General features: G+C 40.1%; 1 protein-coding gene across 1 annotated transcript in view; it reads right to left on the reverse strand.

Annotated features, from left to right (window-relative positions):
• Nucleotides 1-5,385, reverse strand: part of fam222aa (family with sequence similarity 222 member Aa) — a 51,572-nt gene extending 46,187 nt beyond the window's left edge. The window contains exon 1 of the mRNA XM_079516480.1: nucleotides 4,443-5,385. The gene's annotated coding sequence lies outside the window, so the exon portion shown is untranslated. The remainder of the gene's footprint in view (nucleotides 1-4,442) is intronic.
• Nucleotides 5,386-8,952: the final 3,567 nt, after the last annotated feature.

Here is an 8,952-nt window from a genome sequence, read left to right on the forward strand (position 1 = left end):
CGCAATCTCTTGTGAAAAACTGTCAATACAACGAGGGTTAGCACTTTTCTCATAGAAGGAACGAATCGTTACAAAAACCCAATTAAAGCTTGGGGTAAAAGTTTCATATATTTACATCATACAGTACGGCCATTTGTAACCGTCAATCAATTCCCATGTTTTCACATGCTGCTCCTCCAACCAGGTAATAAAATAGCAGAGATGTAAAGTGGTGGCTATTGTCAACTGGGAATAAATTACCAAAGCATGAAGAGAAAACATCTTATCTGTCTGATGTATTTCCTGCTATTGCAGAACGTTACAAAGCCCGAGGGAGAGCAGTCAACCAAAATGCAGGGAGATGGAGATTAGGATGATGTGCAGTTCCTTGTTCCATTAAAGTTTGATCTTCCTCAATAGCCGAGGAGAATCAGATATGTTCCATTCAAGATTAAAGTACACCAGCATAGAGGGAGAGATTAATCAGAGGGCTGCAAGAGATTAAAAAAACAGCCTTGCTTCTGGCATGGAAAACAGTGGCAATAAAGAGTACACCAGATAATGTGAAACATGGTGAGGCACAATAGCAAATCAAACAGCATTTACAAGCCTCCAAAACAAATCAAAGCGCTGGGTAGACTATGATACAACAGCTGAGGAACCGCAAGAGCTTGTCTGATAGTGTCCAAGGCCTTCGTTTTATGAGGGCACTGTGAGGTTTTCCCATGTTGCTCTCTGTCGCCATACTCGCTCGCTCTCTCTCCTCCTACTCTCCTTGAGATCAATGGCACTGGGGTGATTTCACAGCAGCCTGCACTGTCACCCAGAACAAATCAATGTGACCATGAGGAAGGCAAGAGCGGCATTGTTTTTAAGGAGAGCAAATTCACTGTTGGAGAGCTTGTCAGATTTGCTTTATTCCCTTTTCTTCCCCCTAGAATACTTTGGAAGCAACATGCCTTTCCTCACACTTTTCCTGAGTGGATTATACAGCCAACTACTGTATGACGTTCACAGCAGTTTCCCCCCCCATACCAGTATATTCATTAACCACTACATAGGAAAACAACATAGTTCCCACTGACTACATTTGAATGTGTAAGTACTTTAAAAGCTAAAAGAATAGCTTGCCTCCCTTAACCATTCCACATTAATGGCTGTACATTAACCCGTGGGCCTGTTTAGACGTAGCCTCCATTCAATCTGACATAACTGACCTCAGCGTCTCTGATGAAAACCTACCATTGTCTACCATCAAAGTAAATCAGATCAGACGAACAGAACACCTGTCAGGTAAACCTTTAGGACAGACTTCACATAGGTAATGGAGGGAGCTTGGATTATTGTGTGGAAATACAATAACAATGATTCTCTAGACTATGAAAGCATCTAGCTTAACCACTTAAGCCCTATATCATTTGTTGTAAGACAAATAGCGAAAATAGCCAATCTACAAATTCACAACATGTCACAATGCGCTGCATTGTGAATTCGTTGTGGATCGGCTATTTGAATAAAATGTTAAAACGAAATTTGAGGTTTGGGGTGCCGATGGTTGGTAAATTGTATGTATAATGTATAGAAATGCATTCAGTGGCTGAATATGAACACGTGAGGAAAGCAGTTTTTATAAAACTATTCATTAAATGGACTATCAACAAGTTGACGAAAACACATGGCCTATAAAGTACAAACTTTCCTGTTCTTTGGTCAATTGTTTTATTATGGTTTTACTCATGTGTCAGGTCGATGATCAGATGATCGGTGATAAAGTAGCATTAACCAAGCTTGCTTATTTGAGTCAACCATTGTGTGAACATAAACAAACCATATAGATGAAGCCTATAGCTCAAAATAAAGCTATATAAGTTTATTAGAGCAATTTTTGACTCCATTCTAAAATATGATCGTGAAGTTTAGTGCACTGGATTTGGTAACTACATACTGTACTGTGGTATTAGTATACCACAGTACAGTATGTAGTTACTGTAAGGGGTCAAGATCAGGTATAGTTATACTTGATCAAACATATATCTTGTTTGCATGAATAGGAGCTTTGTAAAGACACTGGGGGATGTTTCATCAATATACTGTATACAACTTCCACTTCCCTGCTATGAAACACAATATCTAATGAGACACTGTTGACATTCTCATAAATGTAAAACCTCACAAGCCTTGTTCCTAAAAGGCCATGTGTCATATAATCATATTATTATATTGTATTTCCAAGTAAGATTCTGTATAGGATTTTTTATTTATTTTTTCCCGGTAATTCATGAATCACTGGGCTTTACTTTACACAGTTGTATTCCTGACTGTTCGTGTCTCTTTTATGATGTAGGGTATATAGAATATGTTGATCATCATCATATATGTAATTCAATTTGTGGTCTGGACATTTTCACAGATATAGTCTAAATAAGGTAGCATATTCTACAATAAACCTACTATGTTTTTCAAGGGAAGGTTTTCAGAAACACTTTCGCACATGCATGCGCACAAGCACGCACGCGTGACACACACACACACACACACACACACACACACACACACACACACACACACACACACACACACACACACACACACACACACACACACACACACTTCTATCTGCTATTTTAGTGATCAAAAAGTGCCAAAATGAGTTTTGCTGCCTCTGGGTATGCATTGAGACAATCAAACCATGGAGGGATTCATAAAGATTAATACATAGTACAGGAAATTAAACTTCAACGATATTCATGAGAAAAGCTCACTTATTCACTCCAGGCAGGCACTTTAATAAGAAAGAATACACTGCATTCACCCTAATGCTATCAATCAATCAAACTGCTATACAATTTTATTGTGGCAAATTTATAAAATGTGTGGGCTTGCTTAGTATTACTTTTGTTAACACCTCCCTTGCTGAATATGCTCTATACACTTGTACCAAGCAATGCTTGGTACAAGCATTGCATATAAAGCATTGCATATAAAGCATTAGTCCATATAACACTTTATACACAAAGAAAAAGAGCCAGCACTGTCAGAAAAAAGGTTACGAAAGAAAGAACTATACAACACGAGAACTACGAACTCCAAAAGGTAATTCAGTGACCCACATATTAAAGGTTTTCTTCCATCCCATTCTCCCAGCCTTGTCCAACCATCATGTTGAGTTAAGGCAAGCATTATGCTGGGAAGACTATTTGTTTAGGTGAGGAGCAGCCACAGAGCTAATATGAGCACAATTTGCTCAGCGGGTCATAGGCGCAGAGTGGAGGAAGTAAATGAGGCAGCTCTGCCCCCTCGGGTGCAGCCCCTGCCTCATACATCACTGAATGTTTTATTCAATACAGCCAGGAAGGCTCTATGGCAGGTGCCCTGACTATGGGGGCGCCTGGCCCTGCTGTAGGGGCCCATATTACATTCAATGAGTTAGATGTATGAGCAGCTGTTGGAATGGGAATAACTGAAATGAGAGAGGTAGATAAATATTGAGAAAATACATGCAGTGTATGAAAAAACATATAGAATATATGTGGGGTTTTTGCATACTCTATGTACATGGTATTGAGGCAAATTTTGTAAATTAGCTCAAAATCCCAGGAAGCAAGATATGTTGTTTTGATTCCAGTGAACTCAAAGTTCAAAACAACATATCTTGTTAGCTATCCTGGCTGGCTGGCCAGGACATACTCAAATAAAGCATGCACTTTCATAACATATCAGCCTTACTGAAAACAATATTGTGGCCAAAGCTTACAAGGCGAGCAGGGAAAGCATTAAAGTGACCCAAACGCTGAAGTGCAGTCCGGGTATGTCTATGGAACTGATACATAGGCTACTACTATTACGCACAGATCCCCTTGATACCAGCATCACACAAAACGAAGATCTAATATTAAAATAACGCTGCAATTAACACGTAGGGGTGAAAATCACTACAGCAGAAAGTATTTACACAAGTTGCACATACAAAAAATAATGTGACGCATGGTGGCGTACAGTCACAGATGAGAATTTCACACCTTGCTCTGAGCTGCAACTCTTCTGTCACACTCCTTCTAGACTGTGGTGCCTGCGGCGCAATGCCCTCGACAATAGATTTAATTGCTACCCAATAGTACCCATACTTGAAAAGACCAATATTACACATCAAAGCAAAGCAGTTCCTAAAGCCATTCAGTAGTAGGCTAGCTCTCTAACACTCCGATTTTACAGCACTTCCTTTATTGCGGGTCAGCCATGGAAACAAACGGTTTGAATCAGAGAAGGTATTGTGACGAGCATCCCTGTCCTGCAATGGGAGCATTTCTAAACAATAATTGTCTATAGTTCGTTGCGTTTCCATACAAAAGGTATGCAGCGACTGCGAGACGATGCAGCCCAAACCGAACGGGTGCAAATAAAGAACATGTAATTATTGAGTTAGCATTTTAAGACGTTTAAAGAATAGGATTGTCTGTATTTACCATAAATTGCTTCGTAGTCCAGACTAGAACTCCATGCAGATTGTAACAACCACTGAGCAATCTGTCTCAGACTTTTTGGTCCAAATCAAAAAGGTCGCATTCTGCTGCTCTCCAAAATCCAGAAACGGCTTTATCGATGTCAAGTTGTCAACTGTCCATTCAGTTTGTTCTCCTCTTTTCGACCGTGTGCGAATATACAGCAGATCAAGAAAACAGATCCACACTATAGCCTATAGTCTGAAAAGTTGATAAGCTTTGCCCCTTTCACCAATCGGTGTCAAATTTGTTAAGGGCAAAGGGAGCCAGAGCAGCTCGGCAATTTCAGGAGCGTTCTCTTCTGTCAGATGATTTGCGCACCAGACGCGCGTAGGATTTGCGCTGTTTAGCCTCGGAAAGTATTCGGTCCTGTTTGTTCTTCTTTTCACTTGTACATATAGATATCCACGAATCCCACCCTTCTCACATTTACCTATCAATAGATAGGCTGTGGGTGATGGCTATGCGATATTCCAAATCCACCGATTATTACGCATGGGTTTAAAGTGTTCCGCCTATATGCTGAATCTTCTTCTGTGAAATGTATCATGCAATTGTTGTTGTATTACGTATGCAATCTTGCGTCACGGTACCCTGCAAAAACATCAAGGTTGAAACAAAGGAAATGTCAGAAATATCCCAAATTGATAGGCGATGCGATGTTAAATCCAAGCGATTATGCTCCGTCCGTCCGTCTAGGTTACACTTTCTCCCCTCGGCAGCCTCTTTTGAGTCGTCTTGCTTCCAGATTCACGCTCAGATTTCCGATTAAATTGGGACAATATGCTTCAGGCAACAATTGTCCACGCTCTGTTATTTGATGTATCAATAAAAGGTCAAATTGTTTTAATTAGAATAAATATCTAGTTGCTGTAGGCAGCTCTGTGCTTCGGGACGCTGTCCTACCCCTGTGCCGAGCTGCCGAAACTGACAATAACCCGGAACGCTGCAGACTCTCACGGCTCCACAGACCGCCCACCGACCAATCATTGTACTGAGGGAATAGAAACATTCCCACGGGTTGGCCAATCATTGGTAATTGAGTATTGTTACCATAGAGATGCTCGGCGTCCAAGCGTCTGAAACCACGTTGTTTATTCGAGGGATACGCTAAAGGTCTGATATAAATTGTCGTAGTTCAACGCTGATTTTTAATCACTCTTTCTCTTACACCCCTGAGAAAGACTGAAATTAAATGTCATTAGGACAGACCGAGTATATTCAAGATTCAATATATTGCATCTAGTGTATGAATTGTCCACACAATGTGTTTAAGCTTGTTAAACCTGATTGCACGCCACGGAGACTCCTAGAATATAATCTTCCAATAGCCTATAGGGAATAGGGATAATCATAGGCGGTTCTAGGCCGAGTTTCAAAAAATCCTTATAGCAAAGCTACCAATATAGGCGAACTAGTTCCGGCCAATACAGTAGCTCTAATGCCTTATGCAACGGGAGCAAAGGGCATTAGGGCTATGGATCAGAGCTATAGTATAGAGTCTAGCTATACTAACCATATTACCATATTATATGATCTAGCTGCTAGACCATATAATATGGTAATATGGTTAGTTTTCAGGTATAGATGAGTAGTAGCTGACAGATATATATCTGAGTGAGGCTATTAAAACAGCCAAGAGACCAGATACCTCGACCTTATAAAACTTCACTGGAAAAGTGTGAATCAAAGTATCAAAACCCCAAAGATGAACTCTAGAGAAACTTAGAGTATTGCAAAAAACCTGAAAGGATTTTGACACAAGCTCTTAAAGTATTTCTAAGTTATCTTTAGTTAGTTTTTCTTCAGATCCAGAGCGTGTACAAATGTAAAGGATAGAGGAGAGAGAATTCTCCTAAGTGCTCTGAATGTCATCACATCATTTTGCACAAACATATATACTGTCACATTTCAATAGGTTGAAAGGTCCCATCAGAGTAAGGTGTCATCAGGCTGTCATGGGCGTCCGATCGTCTGAATCCTGTTTTCGACTTTAATCACGTTCCGTGATTAGGATTCTGTTGATGACTCTTTATCTCATAGGGTGAGAGTGTATGTTTATCCTCATCTTTAAGGGAAAAGTTGATGTCATGTAGTTTTCTTATTTCCCTTTGGTACAATTGACAATCTGTAGTGGGTGATAGTGGAATTAATACACACGCAAATATTGATATGACATCACTGTGTGACAGGGCAGTCCTGTGCACCAGATACAAGATACTTTTACAAGGTCTTTTTTAACATAGTAATAAGAATTTGTGAACATAAAATATGAAACAATAAATCATAATGTAAGAAAATACCCATCAGTAGCCTCTGAGAGATAGGCTAATGGTCTCTCCTCATAGTGGCACTCTTGATTATAACAGAATTAATGTAAAACCTTTGTGGACCTCATCATCATAAAGAATAACTTTGCTTCTTGTACCCATGTATGAATAGGGACAAATAAACGTTTGATTCTTGACTCTAACTTTACCTCCAATGACTTGGCCTAAATATTTCTACAACATTGTAACAACAATATACTGAAAATAATGCAATATGTCTTCTTGATTTTTCAGAACTCTACCCTTGACCCATACAGCTTTATAGGTCACTGGAAATCTTATGAAACAGCCATTGTGCAAAATGATATTACATCAGCGGGGGAACGGGGAGTTTAAGGTGACAGAGGACCTTAGCCCTCTTCATAACGCTTGCCAACTGTCCAGTCAGATGTACACAGATCCTGGAGCAGCACACAAAGGCAGTACAAGTAATCACACATCATGGACTCTCATAATAAGCTGACGCTGGGAAGTGGGTGATGCAGCACTCAGCTTATGCCAGTGCTGATAAGAGCCTGAAAGTATTACCTCGGTCTGGCAGCCTGCTCCAAGAAATCCATCCTGAGCCAGGTCATCAATTCTGCCCTATCTGATTGCTCACCAATCCCTGGCAGCTCCATGTCGCTGTCCTGCTTTCTGCTTTTAAGATTCTCTGTATGACTTGCACTTTCATGCTAGTCTTTCAGACACAGTAATGCCTCTCTGTATTATTACACAATTTTATATTTGATATGGTCTGAAAACAGTGAACCAGTATAGTCCCTCAGATTGTTAACAGGCCTGTCCACGAGTGAAGCCTAATTTCTACTTCATCGCAGGACTGTGTAACTCAATGAAATCAGTTATTTTTGTTGTGTGATGATGATGATGAAGTATAAATGAGCCACTGTCCTACTCTCTTCCATAAATGCACTCAGTTTCCATCTCATCTCCCTGTGACACAGACCTAGTCCTAGATAATAGATATACTAGCCTGTGAAGTTCAATAATATCACCTTACATGGTGTACTGTAGTCAAATAGACAATCAATCAAAAAATACTCAACCAGAGCTGTGTTATGCCCCGGTAAGGTGGGTAGGCAGGCAAGCAAACAAGCCATTTGATTAGCTGATAAGGAGATGACTCAACAAACATTCAAGGCATGTTTACTGTGTTTTGATTAGAGTACGCCCAATACGCAGAAGATTGGACACAAATACATTGTGAAAACACTCAGCTGTTCCAAAGCCAGAGGCAGCATGAGGGCACATCAAAATAATGCATTATTTATGCAGGAGACTGGCGGAATATCACAGTGGATAATTTTCTGTGGGCTATATTAAATGCCGTTTTCAAAATCATATTTCTGGGTTTGCATCTCAAAAGATCAACTCCAACAACAGCATGTTGGTGTCTACAATCTGATCATTAGATATTGTATAATGTATATCCATGCCAAAGTACCTCAGAGAACTGCAGAATTAAATATGTGGATATGCCTCCTGGATCAGAGCAAGGTCTTGCTAACTATTTCAATATCAATATCTTTCTTAGTCAACACAAAATAATGTTTGAAAGATAATATGGCAAATCCTGCACCTATGGAAACATTGACATGGCAAGTTGTCTTTGAACTTTGGCATGCTTCTTCTAAAAGGCCTAACTAACAGCTAGTTATACCAATCTATACGGTTTCACCCTTAGTCTGACTCTAAAAGTGGAGCCATTTGCCTTTTTTCATGGGGCATCTCATAAATAGTGCTCTTGTGTGTCTCAAGCTAACATGGCTGTCTGACTCAGGGCTGAAAGCCTTGCCCTGCTGTTACAATTTGTTCCTAAGGCAAAGTGAACTCTGTTTAATTGAGCGAAGTTCAAGTCTCGGCAAACAGCAAAGTAACAGGAAAAAAAAATCAATGGCAGCAGAGGCATGGAAAAAAGAGATAGCATTGATTTATCTGCCATTGATTCCTGAGGATCGCTGCATCGTGCCCTCTGGGTGAAATGCACGCTGCCTGCCAACTGATGGGGATGAATCTGAAGAGGTGTCAGGTAGTTAGAGGACACTGAGGTGGACGGGCGGGGGCAGGGAAGAGTAGACAATAAAATTTGGAATGTTAATTTAACTTGGAAAGTGTAAAAATGGACCCTTACTCTTTTTACACTT

This window comes from Electrona antarctica, assembly GCF_951216825.1.
Source record: "Electrona antarctica genome assembly, chromosome: 12".
Lineage (NCBI taxonomy): Eukaryota > Metazoa > Chordata > Actinopteri > Myctophiformes > Myctophidae > Electrona > Electrona antarctica.